The sequence below is a fragment of the Narcine bancroftii genome, chromosome 14 (assembly GCF_036971445.1).
Source record: "Narcine bancroftii isolate sNarBan1 chromosome 14, sNarBan1.hap1, whole genome shotgun sequence".
In the NCBI taxonomy this organism is placed as follows: domain Eukaryota; kingdom Metazoa; phylum Chordata; class Chondrichthyes; order Torpediniformes; family Narcinidae; genus Narcine; species Narcine bancroftii.
The window spans coordinates 17,573,101-17,597,551 of NC_091482.1; positions in this window are offsets into that span (position 1 = coordinate 17,573,101).

Genomic DNA, 24,451 nt, shown 5'->3' on the forward strand with positions numbered 1-24,451 from the left:
AGGTAGAGATGCCACAAGACTCGCACCACCAGGTTCAGGAACAGCTGCTCCCCCTCCACCATCAGACTCCTCAACGACAAACTCAGTCAGGGACTCGTTTAAGGACTCTTACTTTACACATTACTCATTGCTATTGATTTTTCCAGTTTGTTCATATTTCTTTACATTTCTCTCTTTTGTTGACGCATCTTTTCTTGACTACAGTTTTTTGCACGACGGACAAGTAGAAATTCTGCCTGGTCCACAGTTAAAAGAATCCCAGGGCTGCATGTACTCGGACAATAAATCTGAACTTTGAACTTAATTTTTTGATTTTTTTTTCTCAAATATGCTCCCTATTTGGTCTCCAAAATTACTTCTGGGTAAAGAATTCCAAAGATTTCCTACCCTCTGGATTAAATTTCCAGTGCCACCACCCCAGGAATTGATTTGATAAATTGTCACTGCACCTCTTGCAAATCTGCTCTTGTTAACACCAGAACTGTACAGTCCAGATTTGATCTCACCATGGCTGGATACAGTTGCATCATTAGATATTTGCTTTTGAACTCAAATCCTCTGCAATAAGGATGAAATTACCATTAATCTTCTTAATTGCTCAATAAATCTGCTGGCTATTTGAAAAGAACACCCAGTTCCTACTGTTCACTGCTATTTTCTCAGCATTTTAAAGTTCATTTTTCTACTAAAGTTCATTTTTCTGGGTAACTCCACATTATATTCCACCTGCCAAGTTCACATTTATTCACTTAGCTTACCTCATCCTTTCCTTTACATTGGCCCATTCCTTAACACCGTCCCAATGCATCAACTATCCCTGTGTCACCACAGATGCCGCCCAACTTGCTGGGTTGCTCCAGCAGCTATTTGCTCTAGATTCCAATATTGTCATAGTAGGTAGTCAGCATCCACCAGCAAGACGTTTGCAGACCATTCCACCATGAAGCATAAGGATGCCTAGTTTGTGCAAAGCTACACACTTGTTTCACCTGCCAAGAGACAACGCCCATCAACTCTTTATGGACAGAAAGGATCAATTTCACCTCACCCTCAACAGAAAGAAAAGGAAACAATCATTGCAAACATCTCTAGATCCAGGCCCTGGTTGCCTTTCGCCTCTGGGAACTTCCTCCAGTGCTTTGAGTTTGCATTTGTCTGCAGGTGCAAGTCTGGGCGCAGACTGGGAGATCACTTTGTTGAGCACCTTTGCTCTGTCCATCGCAATAGCATGGCTTTCTCATGAATTTATGATGATGATCATCTCCTCCCCCCCCCACCCCCCCCCCCTATTTCTCATTCACACACATCAATTCTCACCTTTCATCTTATCATATCCAATTAACATCTTTTGGCTCTTTGGTTTGGACTTCAACCCCTCCCATTCTTCCCTCCCCCCCCCCCCACCAACTTAATCTCCAGTTTTTAACTAAGACATCCACCTGCCTTTTGCTTATACCAGAAATGTCAGTAATATACATTTACCTCCGATGGACACTGCAAGACCAGCTGAGCTCTTCCAATATTTTTGTGCATCTTTGACCCTGAATGTCAACTGCCCATTTCCCTCCCTGGATACATCCCAACCATAAATAATCAGAATGCACATGGTATTCAGCTGAGAATGCCAAGTCTCCTCTTCTTCTTGCAGCTTAACCTGCGGTGCCCACTCCTGATCATACGGATTCTGAAGGGAATGTCCTCCAATACTCCATATCTGAAGCACAAGCTTTCATAAATAGAAAATTCATGATACTGATGGAACGTTATTTGCCGCAACTCTATGTCAAGTTTACCCAAGAAATACACAGCCCATCGAGCCTGCTGTCATTGAATAAGATCATGGCTGATCTGGCGGTGGACACTGTTCAATCTACCTGCATTCAATGAGGTGGCCTCTCTCAGTAGAGAATTCCACCGGTTCACCACTCTGGGAAAAGCAGTTCCTCGTCTATTCATAAATCATTCCCTTATATTTAAAGGCTATGTCCCTTAATTTTAGTCTTGCCTACCAGTGGAAATAACTTTCCAAGCTATCTTATCTATCCCCTTCATAATTTCATACAATTTTATGAAGATCCCCCTCATTCATTTAGAAGCCTTGCAAGTCTTTATTGCTTGTTGAATGCTGGCACCATTAATATTTTCTACATTAAACCATCTAAACATTCAAAACCTTTCTAGAATCATAGCAACTGCTAAAATCTAGCTTTGAAGTAGTTAATGACTCTAAGTAGAACTGGTGGGTAGCCTATCCAGCTGCTGAACTGTGCAACTAATTTATGATGCCACTCTGCTCCACCAATCAGATAGTAGTGCCTTGTATAGACAATCTATTTCTAAAACAGCGATGTAGAGTTCTAAATTTTCCCCACCAAAGCATGTTCTCCAAATTCATCCTGTCAAAACCTGGTGTTTCAATAAAATCAAACTCCATCAGATACAAGCCTTGCCTATCTAACTTTCAAAGCAACTAATCCATTCCAGTTATTAGGACAGACACAGACTGCAGATGCTGAAATCTGGAGCAAAAATCTGCAAATTTCAACAGCCGTGGGGTGGCACGGTTTTACGTAGCAGTTAGCGCAAGGCTGTTACAGCATCAGCGACCCAGGTTCAAATCCGGTGCTGTCTGTAAGGAGTTTACATGTTCTCCCCATGTCTGCAACAGTTTCTCCCAGGTACTCCAGTTTCCTCCCACCCTTCAAATCAATCGGGGTTCATTGGGTATTTTTGGGCTGCACTGGCTCATGGGCAGGAAGGGCTTGTTACCATAATTTTTTTTAAATTGCACAGGATGTGGGAGAAAAAGAATGATCAATGTTTTTAATTGGGACCCTTTATCAAGACTTGAAAGGATCCCAATCCAAAATTACCATACTTTTTCCTCCTCTTACGCCAAGTTCCTCCACTTTGTAGATCTTTGTTTTACTCCATGACAGTTATTAGTTTTGCAGACCTGCCCTGACCCACTTCTTGTGTGTTTTAGGAAACTGTTGTGCACTATTTTAGATGGGATCACACTGATGGCCCGTAAATGAAGCATATCTTCCTTACTTTGATATTCAATTTCCTCTGGCAACAGATGTTCTGTTATGTTCCTCATTACTTGTACCTATACCTCAAATTAGACATAATCTCTTTATCCAAGAGTTCTGCAATCTCTTGCCATTTACAGCAAGCTTTTATTCTTCCTGTCAGTGTGCACACTTAAGAGGGGTGTTGGTTGGGGCAAACAGGCAACCAGTGCAGAATGAGTCAATGAACTGTCTGTTCTGCAATGTTGGCTGATAGAACAGATGCTGACACATGTCCTAATCCTAATACATTGAGTCTGGTGTGATTTGATCCACAAATGTGAGCATGTCCGATGGATGCTTTGATGGTTCATGGGACACATAGCACCCAGAAAGGCAAGCCCTACTTATTTGAATTTATATTATATTATCAAGAAAAAAAACTTCACTGAAGATAATTGCCAGCTGCATGTCCCTGCAAACAATCATGAACCATATGGATGATACCTGCACTGCATTTAAATTTGATAAATTGAGGTTACAGCAACATTCTGTTTAATGAACACCAGATTGTCTGGGAAAGAGGCTTTTTCACTTGCCGTTGACTGCTGGATGTTAATACGGGTCGACTTTCAGCTCATATCCATCACATTGCTTTCCTGCTGTAATTGCAATACCTGTCAATTTAAACAAGCTCTGAAAAACAGCAAGCCTTATTGACTGATGCAGCAAGTTCTCCCAATCACTCCAAAGCGCAATTTGACCTGCTGTCTTTTTTCTCTCATTTTTCATCTGTCACCACTCTTTCAGTAAATGACTGCCTTATTCTGGTGGTGATCTCTGAAGCAGTGGCCCCAACTTTGTTAAAGTTACTGCCAAGGGAGTAGCATGGATTCTACAGACAAAGCCACACTTTTTTTTCCCCATCAAAAGAGTGCGAGTCAAAAGGAAAACAAAAATTATATGCAAATCGAGAGCAAACTGCTTTTGCTACATTGCAAAACGTTGCGGTTAGAGTTTTCTCCATGTAGCATTCAAATTCACTGTACATTACTAATGAATCAAAATCAGGATTTTATTGTCTTGAACAAGTCATGAAATGCAGTGTTTGCTGCAGCGTCATAGAGCAAACATTCATATTGTAACTATTTTACAACATTATAAAAAAAACAATAGTAGTGCACGAAAAGTGAGGCAGTTCATGGATTATTCACAAATCTGATGGCAGCGGGGAAGAAGCTGTCCTTGTGCCGCTGAATGATTGTCTTTAGGGTCACCAATGGTAGCAGAGTGAAGACGGCATGGCCTGGGTGCTGGGGGTCTTTGAGGACAGGCTGATTTTTAAAGTCACCTCCACATGTAGATGCCCTCGAAGCCTGGTGCCTGTGACGTCGCAGGCTGAGTTAACAACCCGCTTGAGTTTATTCTTGCCCTGAGAGTTGGCGCCTCCATACTAGGCAGTGATCCAACCAGCCAGAATACTCACCTGAGGAAGTTTACGAGAGTCTTTGGTGACATGCTGAATCTCCTCAGACTATAGCTGTCGGCAAGCCTTCTTTGTGTTTGCTCCAGGACAGATCCTCGGAGGTGTTGACACCCAAAATTTGAAGTACTTGACCCTCTCCACTGCTGATCTCTTGATGAGGACTGGGTCATGTTCCCCAGACTTCCTCCTGAAGTCCACAATCATCTCCTTGATTTTGCTAACTTTGAACGCAAGTTTGTTAATGTGACACCACTCAAAGAGCTGATCTATCCCCCTCTTTATGCTTCCTCATTGCCATTTGTGATTCTCCAGACAACTGTGGAGTCATCAGCATTGAAATTGTGCTTGGCCAGTCGTGGGTGTATAAGGAGTAGAGCAGTGGGCTAAGCACACATCCTTGGGGTGCGCCTGTGTTGATCATCAGTGAGGAGGAGATGTTGCACCCAATTCATACGGACTGTGGTCTTCTAATGAGAAAGTCAAGGATCCAGTTGCAGAGGGGGTACAAAGGCCTCAAGCTTGTAGCTTCTTAACCAAAACTGAGGGAATAATGGTATTGAAGATAATGGGGATTATCTTTGCTCAAACATTAACAAAGAATGTCAAATGGCCTGAACAAAGCACAATTTCAGAAGGTTTCCATGGTATCACAAGACAATTCTATTCCTTCATCTGATTTTGGACCTTTTCCTATCTAGACCAAAGAGGAATGGCCTCCAGTTGACCTTTTAGTCATGTCTTCATTATCCCCAAGAGGTTAAAGTCCCTCAACACATTGACAATGGTAAATTAGCAGAATGATGGTGTAGCATTGAACCTGCAGTAACTTAGTCTGCAAGTTGCATATTCGATCACTAGCTTGTTTGAGCCGAGGGCTACAAGAGGTTTCTTCACATTAAAGCCAAAATTGCTGTTAAGATGAAAGTAGGTTAATCCAAATTAATGCAATGAGGCACACACACTATATACATACACTGTATTGAGAGATGTGCCCAATAGACAAGGCATTCCAGCAATACAACATGAAAACATGCCTTTGTTCTTTACTCCTGGAACTACCTTTTGGATTAGAATCTGCTTGGGACTTGCAGTTAAACATTTTTCTCCAATGAAATCACACATTTCCAGCCATACTGAACATCTTTAACATTTTCCATTTCATATTTCCAGCCTGTGGGGCATTTTTTTTTTTTTTTTTTTTTTTTTTTTTCCGGACTTTGAGCAATATAACCTTGTGTAATTGTGACCGAAGTTGACTCAAGTAATTAAGAAATATGCAGTACCTGGAGACACCTTGGCCCATTTGCCATCCTCAAACATCATTATCAAGAAAAGAATTATAGCACTTTGGGTTTTAACTCGTTCAACAGACTGACGGCAAATCACCTGGGAATGTTCACTAGTCAATGGAAAACTATTTGCAGTTCCATGAAATGTTTACAGTTGACTGCAACTCAGATATAATCCTTCATTTTGATAACATTTTATGTCTTCCATTGAACACAAGACTCATCTATTCAACATCTTAGAATCAATACAGCAGACATCAACAATGGTTTCTTCTATCAGACACGAAAAAAGGGAGTGTCTCATTCTTGTATGAAACAAAAATGTTCACAATGAGTCTAAGTATTGAATACAAAGATTTCTGGAGATATGCCATTAACCAGCAGGCTTAGTTACTGCCAACAACTGCATCTGTGCATACAGGTCAGCGCTTAGAAGCCAATATTCCACTTACCCAAATGGATTTCTTCTTAAGAGAAACACCCTATGTGCCTGTTAAAGAATGCTGTTGCATTGGAATTGATCCATTCAGGGCAAATCCAACTATTCTGGCAAGTTAGTGGCAGCATTTCTACTAGTCCATTGCTTTTAAGTGCAGATGGGCAACATGGACCCTCTAACCCATTAGCTTCATGGCCCCTGGAGATGGTACTGGATACAAGACCACAAGGTCAGCCAGCATTTCTCAAACATGGAGTTCATTTTCAATAGTAGCAAAGCACTTCCAAGCAAGGATTGGATGCAAGGTTCTCACATGTCATCTCTCTGGTCCAGGCAAATGTGCCAGACCATTTCAATGACTTGTTCTTAATGTCATACCAATTCAGTGCAGTACCTGTCCAGTGCATTGGAGAACATTTAGGCCCCAGGAACAAGCTAATGCTCTATTAATTTCTAGTACTTCATTTCTGTTAATCTAGTCTTTAGGAATAGCAAGATCTATGTAACCCTCATTTATCTGGCAATAAATGCTAGATCATCCATCTCCATTTGTCATTCCTGCCAGATCTCTTGCACTGGAGATGATGGTCTGTCTTGGACTCTTCTCCACTAGTAGTTGGCTGGTAGGATGTGGGCCACAACCTGCATCATCCTGTTCTATCGTGGCCGACTGATCACAATAGCAACCTGATCATGGATTTAAATATTTCACATCAGATATTCAATAACTTTATTGAAATACCAGAACATGCTAAGACGCAAGCGACATTTCTGGCAAGCAAAACATTTCAGCAAGAACTGTTTAAAAACGAAGAGTACTTATGGGGCTGTCTACTACTGACCAGGATCACTGAAGGAAGTCATTAGCTTTTAGCCATTCATGTTCTTGCCTTTGCTCTGCCCCTTCACAAGTTTGGGATTCATTCGGCCCACGGATGCTGCTCCTTCACCACTAAAGTTGAAATGGTAGAGGTTAGTTTGACTGATATCATCGCAAATGCCACTCAGACCCAGCACTTGATCAGACACATCAGTGACCCTATTCTGTACAATGTGGAACCTTGGCCTACAAAGCCAAGTAGAATTTATTAAATTTACACTAATGTTTTAATGATTTTATATTAGAAATATTCTTCATGAACTATACATTTTTTAACTTAATTTTATACAATGTTGATGCTAATTATATGCAACCCCATTTTTTCTCAAGCACTTAAAATATAAAGTTGAAATTTTAAAATTGTTTTAAAAAATAGTTTAAAATTTGCATGATTATTTCCCCAGATATATAAACAAATTTGGCTACAATTACCTTGTCAGTGACTCCAATTGTGTGATAGCCATGGCTGGGGTAGAGTATGATACAAGTCTGATGGTGAAAATGGAGTCAGACGTGCTAGGATTCAAAGTGCCTCAGACTGACTCCACACTAGAATGCAGAGATGTGGAAGCCAACACAATATGATCAGCTCTGAATACCATGCTAAAGTTCCACCCCCACCTCCCAAAGGCTGCCACGATAAGAGCCTCAGGATGCTGCAACATGGCCCACGTTATCAGCCAACTTCTAGTGGGGAATAGTCAAAGACATATCTTCTCCAGTGACAAACAACAACCAGATGGATGATCTAGCATTTATTGCCAAGAATTTGAGACAGAAGTTCTTCTGCAATAAAAATTGCAACAGGATGGAATTGACAACCTTTTGTTTAGCAAGCATCTCCACCTACCTTGCATATCAGCACTCATGCCTTGGAATCTGATTGCAGGTTCAAATCTCACTATCAAAGCCAAACAGTAAAATTTGGACCAAGTTTGCTTCCAATCAATTGCATTGTTGGCCATTTTATCTTTTAGATGAGCATTTATGTTTTTATACATTCACGCACGTATTTTTTTAAAAATTCTGATATTAGAGAATATCACCAAATTTCTCACCACCTTCACATTGCTTTTCTTCAAAAAAACCTTTGTGTAGAGATTTCTCAGTCCTACACCAAAATGGGCTACCTCATTAATCAGAGGTTCTGAAAGATGCAATATAAATACAGTAAATTCCTGGTACCCGGCACTTAAGGGGATCAGCAGATGCAGGATAAATGTGTTTACCTGTTGCTTGAGATTGCATGTGGCTTGATGGGCAAACTTGCAGCCAGGCGTGCCAATTTTAGACTTGCTTATTTTATTACCGATTTTCCTTGTTTTTTTTTTTAAACTGGTTGCTTGAGGCTGCCAGTTGCTTTTATTCCAGATAACAGAGGTTTTACTGTGCAAGACTTCTTTCATGTAGAGGAGAGAAGCCACGGAGGATGCATTTCAAATGTAGTAGCAGTGTGGCTGACTCAAAGCTTACTTTGCAGATGACTGCAGCGCATAAAGGAACTTACAGATCATTCTCCCCCACAGTAAGGGTTTGGTGTTGATAGCTTAAGTGAGCCAGAAGTCAAATGTCAGTACATACAACTATTTGCCACAGGATATATATTTGAATCCAAGAGTTGTGGTGAAGATGGATTAGGTACATTTTGCATCTGATCACTTGATTTAAGACAGAAAACTTTTTTTTCTCTCAACTGACACAAGGACAAAAATAAATAATGTTACCTTGATTTTATTTATTTCATTTGTTGACGTCATAAATAACCAGAATATTTTAAGTTAAATTGAACATTTCCAACTAGTGGTGCGTGGCAAACATGGGGGCCTCAACAATGGACCACACAAAGGCCTGAGCTCATTCAAACAGTAGCTGTGGCCCAGTTGCCACCATTGCCTCGAAGGTGGAGGCTGAGGACATCTGCGGCAAGTTGATGCTGGTGCGGGGTGAACAAAGTCGGTCCTGTCCGAGCAGCAGTTTGAAACAAGCTCAATTCAGCCGAATGGCTTTAGCAGTTTGGACAAGGCAAGTGAAGTCATGAAAACCATACAAATCTGAAAATATATGGAATCGCATTGCTCACCTCCAAAACCCATCTTCAGCTCCCATTGTGGACTACAAATCTATGCCAATATTTAATGATATACAGTGGAGCAAATTAAATATTTCAGTAAAAATAAAGTCTAAAAGATAAAATATATGATTAGCTAATACACCAGAGGAAATTAATTCCCAGAATACAAAGCTAACTTTATAACCCATGTTGCGAGACCTGGATAGTTACATACTGCAAATTACATTATTATCTGAATAAGGGCTGTAGTTATTTTATATATTGCTCTCTCCAGTTACTTATTCAACAGAGTAAAATAGCAAATTAAAATTCTGACGAATATTTTCCCAACTACAATTCTGAGATGAGCATTTATTTCAATCTCACGGCTAAAGCATACAAATTAAATACAATTCCTTAACTTAGCACATTAACATGTTTGGACATATAAAGTTTGTAAGTATTAACATTTTTAGTTAATTTAAAAACTTATCTTTCAATTGTGCAAGATAGATATTGTTCTTCATTTATTCAAATGGTAACCAAATTAATTTCTCACAAATTCTGGTTGCCATTGTAAAATAAACTAAAAAAGCATTCTAAACTATTTCCGGTTTCACCAACTGCAAGTAGAGCAGAGAAGGAATAAACTAATTTGTCTCAGATTACCTGGCGCTACATACAATAGAATGCGAGCGTTAAAGTTAATGATCCCTACTAGCTAGATAAATGAGAGGTGAAAGCATCTATTGGTAAGTGCTGTGTTCAAGAATAGATTCGATGGATTCAAAGAGAATCAAGGCTAGATATGTGTTAACAAACAGTGGTTTTATTTACACACAGGGGAATTTACAAAAGGGCACACACTCACATATACACAGCACATAGGTACAGTATACCCAGAAACAAAGGTTTAATTTCTTCACCACCCACCACCCACTGGCATGGTATACCCAGAAACAACAGTTTAACTTCTTCAGCACCCACCACCCACAAGAATGGTACACTGCATAACTAACGAGCACATACCCATGAACCTGATTTCCAGTGCTGTTTGGGATCCTTTCTTTCCCCACAACTTTATTTATTCGTTCAACAAGGTTATTACATACAGTAAAAAAAAGGACATATTGTGAACAAACTACAGACCCACACACACACATATGCATATATATACATATATACATACAAATATGTACACCCACACACCCCCCACCCCCACACACACACCCTCTTTTCTTTGGCTTGGTGGACGAAGATTTATGGAGGGGTATGTCCACGTCTGCTGCAGGCTCTTTGGTGACTGACAAGTCCGACGCGGGACAGGCAGGCACGGTTGCAAGGGAAAATTGGTTGGTTGGGGTTGGGTGTTGGGTTTTTCCTCCTTTGTCTTTTGTCAGTGAGGTGGGCTCTGCGGTCTTCTTCAAAGGAGGTTGCTGCCCGCTGAACTGTGAAGCGCCAAGATGCACAATTGGAGGTGATATCAGCCCACTGGTGATGGTCAATGTGACAGGCACCAGGAGATTTCTTTAAGCAGTCATTGTACCTCTTCTTTGGTGCACCTCTGTCTCGGTGGCCAGTGGAAAGCTCACCATAGAACACGATCTTGGGAAGGCGATGGTCCTCCATTCTGGAGACGTGATCCACCAAGAGTAGTTGGGTCTTCAGCAGCATGATGCTTGCGGACTCTGCCAGCTCGAGTACTTCGATGTTGGTGATGAAGTCGATGATCAATGAAGACTAGGTGTTTACATCCGGTACCACACAGATGGCAGTCTCTTCAATCTGAGGCGCCTGCAAGCTCACACCAAGACACAAGAGCAACTTGTCCGTGAACTACTCTTTGCAGACGATGCCGCTTTAGTTGCCCATTCAGAGCCAGCTCTCCAGCGCATGATGTACTGTTTTGCGGAAACTGCCAAAATGTTTGGCCTAGAAGTCAGCCTGAAGAAAACTGAGCTCCTCATCAGCCAGCTTCCCACCATGATCAACAACGCCCCCCCCCACCCCCCCACATCTCCATCGGGCACACAGAACTCAAAACAGTCAACCAGTTTACCTACCTCGGCTGCACCATTTCATCTGATGCAAGGATCAACAAAGAGATAGACAACAGACTCGCCAAGGCAAATAGTGCCTTTGGAAGACTACACAAAAGAGTCTGGAAAAACAACCATCTGAAGAAACACACAAAGATCAGCGTGTACAGAGCCGTTGTCATACCCACGCTCCTGTTCGGCTACGAATCATGGGTCCTCCACCGGCATCACCTACGGCTCTTAGAACGATTCCATCAGCGCTGTCTCCGCTTCTATATACACATACATACATATATACACATACAATCATATACTGTCGGACCCTGGCTTTACCTTACTCTTAATTTAGTCTATGTGTGGTCTGAGTCCAGCGTGTTCTTTGAATGAAGTGATAGGAGAAGGTATTCGGTTCAACAGTCAATTTATTACACAGCACAAGAATAAAGCTTAACAGAGCTCTGGATCAGTCGTTAGTTCATAGGTCACCTGCACAGTGAGCTATTCCCCAAGACTGACCCCTATTGTCCAGTTGGTTCAGTTTATATAGATCAACCTTATCGTACAGAACAAAAGTTGTCTTCCTTTGCTAGATCTTTTTGCATAAGGATTATCAACAAGCCATCTCCTGTTTTACAGATATCTGGGGTGTAGCGCTCCCATCTTAATCCTCCAGGCCAGACTATCCTGTTGTTTTGATCAGAAATTAATTCATCCCCAGATATTTCTAATCACCATTCTGTTCCTGTCTGGCCAATTTCTGCTGTTCTCTTTAACACCTCCTCCTGCCTTAATCTTCCTCCTAGACTGGTTTTCCATTCCCTTTGTTTCTTGCAGGCCATTCTTTATTCTGGTCTGGCCTGTGTCTCCTGTGCTACTCACCACCTCCTTCAGTTTGAGCATTCCTCCTAAATCGTTTTATGCCTTTCCTCTCCCTGTATTTGGGTGCAGACAATTTTGCTCGGCCAACTTTGCTCCATGCTGTGATTGCCACTTAATCACATTCCTCTTTTTCCCTGAACCATGCAGTAAATATAAAATTATTAATTAATCATTTCTTTCATAATGTTTTAACCCCTAGATTCCAACAACACACACACACACACACACACAATATATGAGAACCCTCCCTCGACCCAAAAAAATTTATATATAGAACCCCCAAATTAAAATATATAGGCCCTCCAAATAAAAATAATATTAGTTAATAAAACGTAAAAAACAACAACCAAAAAAACTACCAAAAGGTAGCAATTCCCTCAAAAAACTGGGTGTGGATTACCCACTAGTGACTGATGACTAACAAAGAAATTAGTGCAATCCCCTCCTCCCCAGCCAGCCAATCAAAAATATTAACATATTACAACAAAAATTTCAGCCTTGAGATTCCAGTCCAGATAGTAGATGAACTCTTTCCATTCCCGTTCTTTCCATTTCTGCCATTTTTCCCATTTCCAAGACCATCAGATTTTCTTTTAGGAGATAATGTTGGACTTCTTTGTCCTCTGACATCTGGTAGCGAATTAGCAAAAACCATTGCCTCATGTTCATTCTCAAAGAATTGAGACTGATAGTTTCCAAAGCAAATTTGTAACCTTTACGCCATAAAACATCTTTTACTGGATTAAATTCACGTCGACGTCTGATAACATCTTGACTCAAATCAGGGTAGAAGAAAACTCTACTATTCTGAACCATCATTGGAGCTTGCCTTTGTCTTGCATCTTGAACTGCAAGTCGAAGAATTGTCTCTCTATCCAAACAGCGAACTATCACAGCTCTTGGAGGTTGACCAGGTAAAGGTGTTCTTCTTAAAGCTCTATGTGCTCTTTCCAATACCAATCCATCAGGAAAAGACTCTTCCCCTAACATCTGGGGAATCCAATTTAAAAAAAAATTTGACAGGATCTTGACCTTCTGGCAAACCCACAATTTTCACGTTGTTTCTTCTGCTTTGATTTTCCAAATAGTCTATTATTTTGTTAATTCTCTTTCCCGGGCTCCTAAATCTTTAACTGATTTTTCCACCTTTATTATTGTTTCTGTATTGGATTGTACCTGTTGTTTACATTCAGAAAAGGAAGCTTCAATTTTTTTTTAAGTTTTCCCAATTTTCTTTAGCTTCTGCCTTAACCACAGTTAAGTCTGAACTCATATCAGTATTCATTTGAACCAGCTGATTCAATTGGCCAGTAATGATATCCAAATAAGAAGCAATACCTTCAAACATCGTGTAAACAGGTTGAGATGCAATTTGGAATGCAGGATCCGGTTCCACAATTTGTAACTCTTTCTTCCAGCTCTTCTTCCATTTCCTGTATAGCGGTAGAGTAAGGCAAGTCCTCTTCTGGTTGTACTTCATAAGGCAGCATTCTAGTCGTTTTGCTGCGAGTTTGGACACCCAACGACGACCCCTCAACTTCCTCAGGGGGTCGTCGCTGTCCTCCCCCCGCAGACCATTTTTAAATAAAATTATGGAATCCTCCGTAATTAACAGCAATACTCAAACCCCCAGTCGCGATAGACTGTGTGTCTAACGTCACAGCTCTCTTCCTCCGCGCTCCCACCTCTTCCAACAGGATTATTCTTTGTGGCAAGCCTCCAGGCTCATGCCCAACTTCTCGGGAGCATGCTCCTTCTTCCACAAAAACGGGTCGAACCAGCGCCATCTTGAGACTGGTGAGCGGCTGTTACTTTAACTTTTGTCCCCACCGGCGATCGCTAAAGCTTGGGTAAATCACTGGAATTGAGTCTGAGGCTGTTTCAGGTCGTTTAGGCCCCAAATCTTCTGCACTCCGAAACTGTATTTTCTTTTGTAGCTGAGATTTAGTTTTTTTTTTAAAACATTAGTAGCCATAATGGCTCACCAAAATATCAATCTAAAAATTAAAAATAAAGGGTTAAAAAACGGGTACTTAAAAGTCTGACCAGAGAGGGCAGGGATTACACGTCTAGTCTCTACGCCATCTCGCCACGCCCCCTCCCTTGTTTGGGATCCTTGACCGGCCCATTGATTTGACGTCCCAAAGCTGCCTATGCTCATAACTCACAGACACAGACACAGCAATAACAACTGCACATGGGGTGTAAATAAATCATTGCTAAACATTCTCAACTCCCGATTGAGAATGTGAGGGTTAAACACACAGTACCATCAACTCTAGCAGGCACATGGCTAACAGACAGTAAATTAATTACAAGTTTCTCAAATGAACCTGGTCTCCAGCATTGCCCATGGCTCTGGATTCTGGACAGGACCATTGTATTCAGTCCTCTGGAACTACCTGTGGCCTATAGCCAAGAGAGAGAGAGAGAGGAGAGAGGCTGCACACGTTCAGCTTTTTCAATCCAACGTGACCTGCAAGGACCAATGGTGCATCAGCCCCTCCTGTGGGCAGAACTAACCCTCGATTAGGAGGTGAGGTGACTTATGACTAGGATCCAGCCAGAGGTCACATGACTCTCTGCAATCCACATTCCCACTAGATTACAGACAGAGAGACTACATTATCCTCCACAATTCACACTAAAGTAAGCAATAACATGGATCAGGCAATGCCCTAGACTGAAGAAAATGCAAGTAAATGCACAACATAAATTTTAAAAGCCGCATTTCACAATCGTAGATTAGTAATTCATTTAGCACCAACCTGTAGAGTGCTGACCGGAGGGACAAAATATATTTTGCTACAAGATGCTGGAAAATTTACCAGGTAACCCTGTCTCGCCACATTGTTCACATTCACTTGGCTGACGACACTACATTTCATCATTTGCTGATGAAGCATAGTTCATAATGACCCCTTTTTAAGAGTCAATTAAATAGGCATTCTTCTGGGAATGATCCCAAGTGCTAAATCAGATCTTTTATTTTCTCATGAAAAAAAAATATACAAATAAAAACTTCTTCATTGAGTTTGATTTTGTCCATTATGGACTTTATTGCTTTCTAGTGTGTGGCAATCCTCTTCGTGTATCGCAATGAAACTGAGGTGCACTGTACGATTCAACACTAATTTCATTGCCTCTATATGCTTCCATCCAAATACCTCTTAAATGTTGGTATCATAACTGTTTCTACCACTTACCCTGTAGCATTTCAGGTGCTTGCCACTAAAAAAAAATCTCTTCTCAGTTTATCCTAAACTTCATCCTTTCACCTTAAACTCTGCACTAGTATTGGACATGCCCACCCCTCAGAAAAGAAATACTGATCATAATACAGGGAGTTATAGACTTGCACCCTAAGATCCATTTGGATATCAATGCTACCAAGGTCCTACTATCTACTGCATAATTTTCTCCCAAATGATCTCCCAAAGTACAACACCTTACTTGTCTAGATTAATTCCACGTGCCACTTTTATGTCCAAGTTTCCAACTGATCAAAATTCTGCTGACTCCTTTGACAACCGTCTGCACTATGTACCCGAATTGTTTTGTCATTTGACAAATTGATAATCAGACCATCTAACTTTGATCTTGAAGGACCTTGGTGGTACTGGTTGAAAACTGTACTCTGATTCAGTACATTTAGATCAAATGTATTTGGGTTGTCCACGGCATCCTACGGTTGAGAAGGACCTTTGCCATGTGCCACAGTTGCTGTATTTATAGGTTTGAAAATTGTAAACAAATCTTCATCCACTTTCTAAAACCTGGAGGTAAACATTTTAATAACCTCACAAGCAAAGGATTGAACCACATCAGACATATTGACCCTTCAAAATAATTTATTCAGTAAGTAATTATATGCAGACTATTAAAACACAAAATAAAATAGCTTTTTGAGGAATCCTGCCAAGCAGCTCAATATACTTGAATATTGGCCAAAGAAAATGATAAAACCATCTTGTGTCTGGATTCAAAGATTAAGAAAAAGCATTCTTAATGAAACTACAGTGCACAGCATCAACATTCTAAGACTGTAGCTCCAATACTGAAAGCAATATTTTCTTTTTATATCCATGAATTAGCTCAGCTATGGGAACATTGACCGTTATTGACCATTTTGCAAGATGGCTCAACAGTTTCATTATCTAACTGTACATCAGCACTGGAATTATAATGTCAAGTAGCGTTTGTTGATAGAGAAATAAAATTTTACACTAATGATATGCACACTGGGAATATCACAGAGCAGTCTTCAGATAAATACCAGCCTGAAAACAGTTTGGACTTTTCCCAAAGATCCAATTTTGGACAATTTTAATGATCAAAAACTGATTCAATTCCTTAGCCTATGGGAAACCGTTCCACTCCGAAAATGGCAACAACAAAAAAAATTCATGGGAACAGAAATGTCATTATAGTGCCTGCTCGTGCAGCTATCTTCCTCCCCACCTGTAGAAGCTGGCTACTGTCTTGGGTCTCAGCACCCCAGGATATTGTCCAAGAGTCCTAACCAGTGACCTTTTTTTTGACACCAATGACTGAGGAGCTATGAATATATAGTGGGCTAATAATCAGGAAAGTGCAGATACAAGTAAAACACAAACATCTACAGACACAGTGGTTGAAATAAAAACACAATTCTGGAGAAAGTCAGCAGGTCAAAGAAAGATAAAGATGCATAACCAACGTTTCAAGAACAACGCATATTGGAATATTCATTGTGCTTCTGCATACTGAGGCAGCCAGAAACACAGACTCCATTTGATCCACCAATTAGATCATAAATCAAAAATTAAACTAAACGTGGTTGGAGGGCACGTCGAAAGAACCAAAGACTTGTTGATCCAAACCAAGGCTTTTGTTCACTCGAAGACTGGAGCGTATCACAGATAGGTCGACCAGTCCAGAATGACCTGGTCTGGCTAGGAGCAATCCTTTAAGATCTGCCAGTAGGTGTGGCTACACTCTCAGCCAATCACAGTCATCTACACGACCATCTGTACATACGTACATGTACACTTTGGTGATAGAATCTGTACTACATCCAGTGCCTTTGAAAGAAAACTTAAGGATATGTCACAGACCAGCACAGTTCCCTTTATATCAGATTTCAAATTTCAGATTTATCGTCAGAGTACACACATGACATCACATACAACTCGGAGATTCTTTTTTTCTGCTGGCACGGCAGAGTTACCACTGATTGGTAGGGAAAAAATTAACTGCACACAACGAGAACATAGAAACAATCAAACGAACTGAAGACAGATAACAAATGCAGGGAGAGCAAAGAAAATCAATAAAATGCACAAATAAGAGACCTTAAATGAGTCCCTAATTGAGTTTATTGTTGAGGAGTCTGATGGTAGAGGGGTAGCAACTGTTCCTGGACCAGGTGATGGGCGTCTTGTGGCACCTATACCTCTTTCCTGATGGCAGCAGCGAGAAAAGTGCATTTGGTGGGTGGTGAGGGTCTTTGATGATTGCTGCTGCTCTCCGACGGCAGCGCCCCCTGAACATATACTTGATAGTGGGGAGGGTTTTGCCTGTAATGTCCTGGGCTGTGTCTACTACTTTTTGGAGGGCTTTACACTCAGGGCTGTTGGTGTTCCCATATCAGACCATGATGTAGCCGGTCAGCACACTTTACACCACAGATCTGTAGAAATTTGCCAAGGTTTCTCATGTCATGATAAACCTCCGCAAACTCCTGAGGAACTAGAGGTGGTGACGTGCTTTCTTCATGATGCCATTGGTGTGTTGGGTCTAGAAAATATCCTGAGATAGTGACTCCCAAGAACCCAAATGTGCTCACCCTCTCCACCTCTGATCCCCCAATGATCACTGGATCATATACCTCTGGCTTTCCTTTCCTGAAGTCAACAATCAGCTCCTTAGTTTTGGTGACATTAAGTGAGAGGTTGTTATTGATGCACCATTCAGCAAAGTTTTCAATCTCCATCCTATATGCAGACTCATCACCATTCTTTATACCGGGATAAAGGGGAATTCCACTCCAAGAACAATCTGATTGACACAATAGTAAACATAAGACGTATTCAGGTTCAAATTTCATTTGCTTGGATTAGGAATAATTCTGTAAGCATCAAATTTGGGGTGCACAATATTCACTTTTCCACATTTTTCTGATTCTTTGGCTGCATTGGTAGACCAGGCCCCAGTAACCACATAATGTGCACTCCTCCCTTCTTTTAATCCAATAAGGTTTAAAGGTACAGAATTGAACAGTTTCACCTCCCTGGAGAAAGATCACTTTGTAGTTTTCAAGAATGTTTAGTAGTTCTTGCAGGTCAATTTCAACAGTATCGACAATTTTGGAAGTCTGCTTATCTATGGCTCATTTCCAGAACACTAATTCCAAGCCCTCTGTAATCAAACAGCTCTTTTTGTGCTTCTGAATCCTGGTGAATAACCACAACTTCTTTCAAGGGTACATAACAGGAAGGGTCTTTCTGTCTCGGATCACTCTTCCAAGCTCAATAACTGACTGTATTTGGGTGACTGTTGCTTCAATAACATTGTGGGAGCACAAGGTCGTGAATGCTTTGTGTCTCCTTATTTTTGCTAGAGGTTGGATCAACTAAGTGCCTTACGTTATGGTACACAAGTTCAGTGGCAAATGGTGTAAAGGGTGCCATCAGCCAGCACGTGTCAAATAAAAAAGCAAACAAAGTTCCCAAAGCTCTTTCTCAATTCCATTTTTACCCTTTAACCTTTTACGCTTCATTTGCACATCCCAGCTCGTGAGCACGTCCACAAATTTGGCTAGTTTGGGCATCACAGCGTAGAGTCTGCATGCATTGAACCAAAGTAGGAAGACATCCTTGAGAACGGTTCTTCTTTAAACCGTAAATTTTCTGCTCGTACAACAGGGGAAATATTAACGTATATCCTCACTGCACCATAGGGTGTTAACAATGTGAATTGGATCTGGGTAATTCTTCTTATGTTTCTTCATTTTCTGACCATGGTTATTAAGCAGCAACAGGTAACCGACAGTTCTGTAACTATCTTCATACACAAACAGCAAGATGCAGTTTGAGCAGATGTCTCCGTTCCAAATTTTGTGGGTTTGAAGCATCTGTCAACTTTGAAGTCTTCCAGCTGAAGAAGATCCCGTACTTCTTTTTGTTCCTCAAATCATTTGAACGACTCAGAAAATGATATTTCTATTTAATTCATCTCCTTTAAGACCTGCTGTTTTTCTTGTTACTTTCTCTAGCTCAGCCTTGGCCTCTTCATTCTTTTTGTCATAGCCCTCCACCATTTGAAAACCTATTTTAGCATATTCAGCCGTAATAAGTAAATCACAAAATTCTGTACACACTTGTGGTTGAAGTAAAAACACAAAATGCTGGAGAATTAATCTCAACAGGTCAAACAGTGTTCTTTACGTGGCAAAGGCCAAGATACATACCTGACATTTTGGGCTCGAGGCCTCCATCAAAGTATGAGAAAATGCCAGCAAGCATCCGAACAAAATGGTGGCGTGGGGGAAGTGGGGGTGACAAGGCAGGAGACAATGGGTCGAGAAAGGTGGGAGGGGACAGCAGGAAAGAAGGGAAAGTCAGTCCTGAAATGCTGTTCCCACAGCTCAAGGAGTTTCACAATTGATATCCCATAACACCTGTCACTCTTGAGCATAATCATTTTTTCCCTTCTAATGGTCCATTAATCATCCAACTTACCATGGGTTTGACAGTGTAAGGTCCATCTCCCACACTCCATATTACATCTAGGTTCCAGAGCCTTTGGTACATCTGAGCCAATCAGCAACTCTGACTCAGAGCCAATTTCAGGGAGATGAACAGTCCTCATATGAGACCACTAATTGATATTGTTTTGATGTGGGATGGTTCCTCTGTGCACCGGCATAGTCTTCTGTGTATATGCCTGGGAGAGCCCAAAAATCTCTGCTGTCCAGTCCAGTGACCTCTAGGCCTAAAACAATGCCGGTTTCAACAACCTTCCTTCGACTCATAATTCTCATTAGAATCCTTGACCTTCTTCCTTGAAGATTAAGCTTATTCATTAGCCCCTGTGCAAAATGATGCAGTGCTTCCTGGGTCAAGATGTGCGTAAGTACGCACTGTGGCATTCCCCTTCCTGGCCTTGACTTATACAGGCACTATGAAGGGTTTGTAGTTATCTTCACCTGCCCCAGCAAGACCATTTGCCAGAACAGGGGCTATAGCACTGTTTTCAGCTGCTTCCTTTATTTCTGCTGGCTCCTTTTCCATTTCCTTCTTTCTTTGGTGGATATGCAGCATTCTGGGATGCTTTAAACCACATACATTGCAGCTAAATTGCTTCCCACAGTTTTTGATAACGTGTCCTTTACACAAACAGCCAAAACAAACACCATTTTCTTTTCAGAAAGTGTTTCTTTCCTCCCTATGTGCCCTCTTTTCCAACTGTGGACACATCCCCAAGGCATGTCCGCCTCAACAGAACAAACAGCTCTTCACAGCAGGCAAACGTCCCTTTCCTTGGTTCCTTTATCACTTTTCTTGTCTGCAGCTGTCACAAAGGTACTTACTTTTATTCTTGGATGAGGCTATGACTTGGATCTCCCCACATCTCTGCTCACTGTCAGACATCTCCAAATGCAGGCTCTGTTGCAATCCTCACCTGCCTTTCAAGGAAATCCATCACATCCTGAAAGGTAGCTCTTTGTGCTGTTCCCGGAGATCACAGATCACTGTTCTCCATATATCCCTCAGCCGGTAAGGCAACTTCCTTATGATGACGAGCATATTAGCAGGCATGCCATGTAGTTGATATCTTCCATGGTATTACAACATCCTCTTATAAGAAGGGTGTATGCCTGTAGAACTTTCGTGTCATCCAATTTTACTGACGACCATGAAAGAGCCATCTCCACATAAGCTGTAGCAATTTTAGGTTAGTCACCAAAATGCTCCCGTAATAAAGACTTAGCCTTCCAGAATTCTCTGTTCAAGGCCATGTGTAGGCAACTCCTTACAAGTTCCCTTCGCTGTTCCAGATAATAGCGACATTTTCTGAGGTTTTTTTTCTTACTTTCAATACTGCGTTCGAAGGATTTAATGAATGCTTGATACCGAAAGTGAGTCACCAGGGAAAAACCTGAATCTCTTTCTTGGACAAGGAAGAGAGACACTGTAGCTGGATTAATAACGCAGAGGTTTCTTTTTGCCTTTCCAATGACTGAGAATCCATGGCTCTGTTCACCGTTGCTTGTTGCAGGTGATGGAGCTGGGGATGTCCAAATTTCTGATGCTTGACTGGAGTATCAAGGGAGCTGTGCAGAGAGATTGGAATTGAGCTACAGCTCTCTGTCTGCGATTTTTATTATTGGTGTTCATGGATTGGTAACGCCGTGCTTTGGTAGGATTTGCCCATGTGTATGCATGCCTTGTAACCATGTACAAAAGGATCTACCTTAGTATTAAGTGTTTTCTTTTCCCGTCATCCTTCCACAATATACGACTCCATACCATCAGTCACTTCAGATAAGTTACTTCAAACGCCAGATGCCTTTGGGCTCCAAGTACCCTCACCTTGGCCATATTAGTAGCAATGCTTGCAGCCAGCTCCAACTGCTCTTCTCCCCCCCCTCCCCCACCCCCCCACCTTCGCGGCTCCTCCTGCTCTTCTAAGGTATATTTATCCTTAAACAATTTTAAACAGGCAAATGTACTAGAAACTCTGGAATATGACCCAGAAGAACTTCCTTTGCTTCTCCTGCATCCAACATTTGATGCATTGTCACTTGGTTGTATTTCATTCTGCATGTCAGATGTTGCCTTAATACTTGATTCTTTCTCCGGTTAGAATTGCACATCCTTTACATCAACCTCTTCACCTTCAGCCATTTGCTGACTTTAAATTCAGTCGATGTCTTCTGCAGTGGTTTTTAATCATGCCTCAGTAGCGACTTTGTCAACAGCAGCATTTCCGGCCATTTTACACATCTCCGTCCAACTGTCTGGTGAGCTCGAGCCCCAAGCACGCACAACACTAGCACAAAACTAACAGTCTCCAATGGACAAGCAGCAGCGCCTCCAAACTGTATTCAAACTAAATAAATACACAGAAGGAATCCACAAAAGTAATCCTACCCCTTCTGCTCTCAACGAGAGTTTCCACCGCAGCAGAGACAATGATATCACTGTGATTTTCGACAAATGACTCTGCCAGCATGTTCATAGGACCTTCTACTCTAGGACTAGAAGCCCTAGACTCCTCTGTGGCCGGTGGAGGCGGATTGCTGTCAGTGGCCGCCTTCAGCATTTCCAACAAGGCTGTCATATTGTTCTCAGTATGCTCCAAACAAAAGAGGGAAAACAGTCCAAATGTTTCAATAATGGCCATTCAATCCAAACAACTATTTTCTGTTGACTAAATGCGGCAACAACTATCCATAAAAAAGCTTCTTGGAGGCTACACAATGAAGTAACTAACATCTATTAATTAACACAAAGGACTCATAGCATCTGTGGTAACATTCTTAAACTTGGTAAATATCCAGTCTCTTTGGTAAAGCAACGTTCAATCCCCTCAGCAACGGTCAACAGAAAATATCAGAGTTTTACTTATCCGCCGTCTATTCTGCCATTACAGTCAATATGGGCTAACTAACTGCCAGCCACCCAAAACCCCATGCATGCACAAACCCCCAATGAATAGCACAGGTGCACTGGAACAAACAGAACTCCACAACCTCCTGATCCTGGGACATTGCTGACACCAACCGACAATGTTAAACAATGAGTCACTATTTTACCAGCCTCCACCACTACTCCTGGCAATGCATTCCATGCATGCACAATCTTGTCATCTCTTCTAAACTTTCCTCTCCTCACCTTAAATATATTTGCTACTGTCTCCTCCAAGTGAAAGTTGTTGGCTGTCCACCCTATCCATGCCTCTCAATCTTGTATACCTCTATTAAGTCATTTCTCATCCTTCTTTGCTGCAAAGTGAAAAGCCCTGGCTCTGTTAATATTGCTTTACAAGACATGTTCTCCAAACGAGGCAACATCTTGGTAAACGTCTTCTGCACCTCCAAAGCTTGCACATCCATCCTGTTATGATAGGACAGGAACTGAATCCAATAATCCAAGGGTGGTCTAACCAGAGTTTTATAGAGCTGTAACATTACTTCACAGCTGTTGAACACAATCCCCCAACTAATAAAGGCCAACACACCATATAAGCCGTCTTAAACAACCTATCAACCTGTGCAGCAACTTTGAGAGATCTATGGATTTATAACCCAAAGTCCCAAGGTTCTTCCACATTAACTATGTACTCTACCTTCAACCTCAACCTTCTAAATTCATCACTTCACACTTATCTGCACTGAAATCCATCTGCCACGTCTCACTCAATTCTACATCCTGTTGTGACCTTTGACAACCCTCTACGCTAACCAACATCTCCAACCTCTGTGTCATCTGCCAACATACTGATCCATCCTTCCATTTCTTTGTCCAGATCATTTATAAAATATGAGAGCCCTCTACTTACCCACTTTATTACAAATGCAATCTTTAAAATTAACAGACTTTTATCTTTAAATGTTTGTTGGTGTACTTTATGATCAGCATTCCTTCTGCTTTCCTACACCATTGCCTTCTCCTGGCTTTCACTTCAACTCTTATCTTTATCATTTATTTTTTAGATCTTCTGCTTGTACCCTCCAGTTCTACTCCCCCACTAAACTTGTTTGAGCACTCCAACAAACCAGAAAATCATCCTGGAGGATATTGTTCTCGTTGATAAACTCATTCATCTTGAAGTCCCACTCCCTCAGGAGCCCAAAGTCATCCTACATATCCCATCTCACTAGCCACACCATCATCTGCTCCAGCTTCCTGTTGCTGTTAGTAATCCATCAATTACCGCCTTCAAGGCCCAGTATTTCAATCTCTAAGCAGCTCCTGAAACATCCAACAAAACCTCACTAAATGTTTATGCCCAATACAGACCAGAAGCTCTCCCTTCAAAAATTCAATTAGATCATAGAATCAGGAGATACAACATACAAAACAGGCCCTTCACCCCATCAAGTCTATACCAATCATCAGCTTTTAAAAAAATTATCCCCAGGAGGAAACAACCAATGTTACATGCTTGCTTATTACAACTGAAATGCATAAAGTACAACTGAAATTAACAATGAGCTTAGTATTAAAATTAAAATAATGTATACTCATCCCTTAACAAAAATAAATGATGTCCAAACCCCACTCTGTATTCACCTTTTACTGAACTGCCTGACATTAATGATTTCATCAGTTCTATACAAGAATTAGGAATGTGATGCCAATTACAATGAGGGAGGGCTGTTCCTCT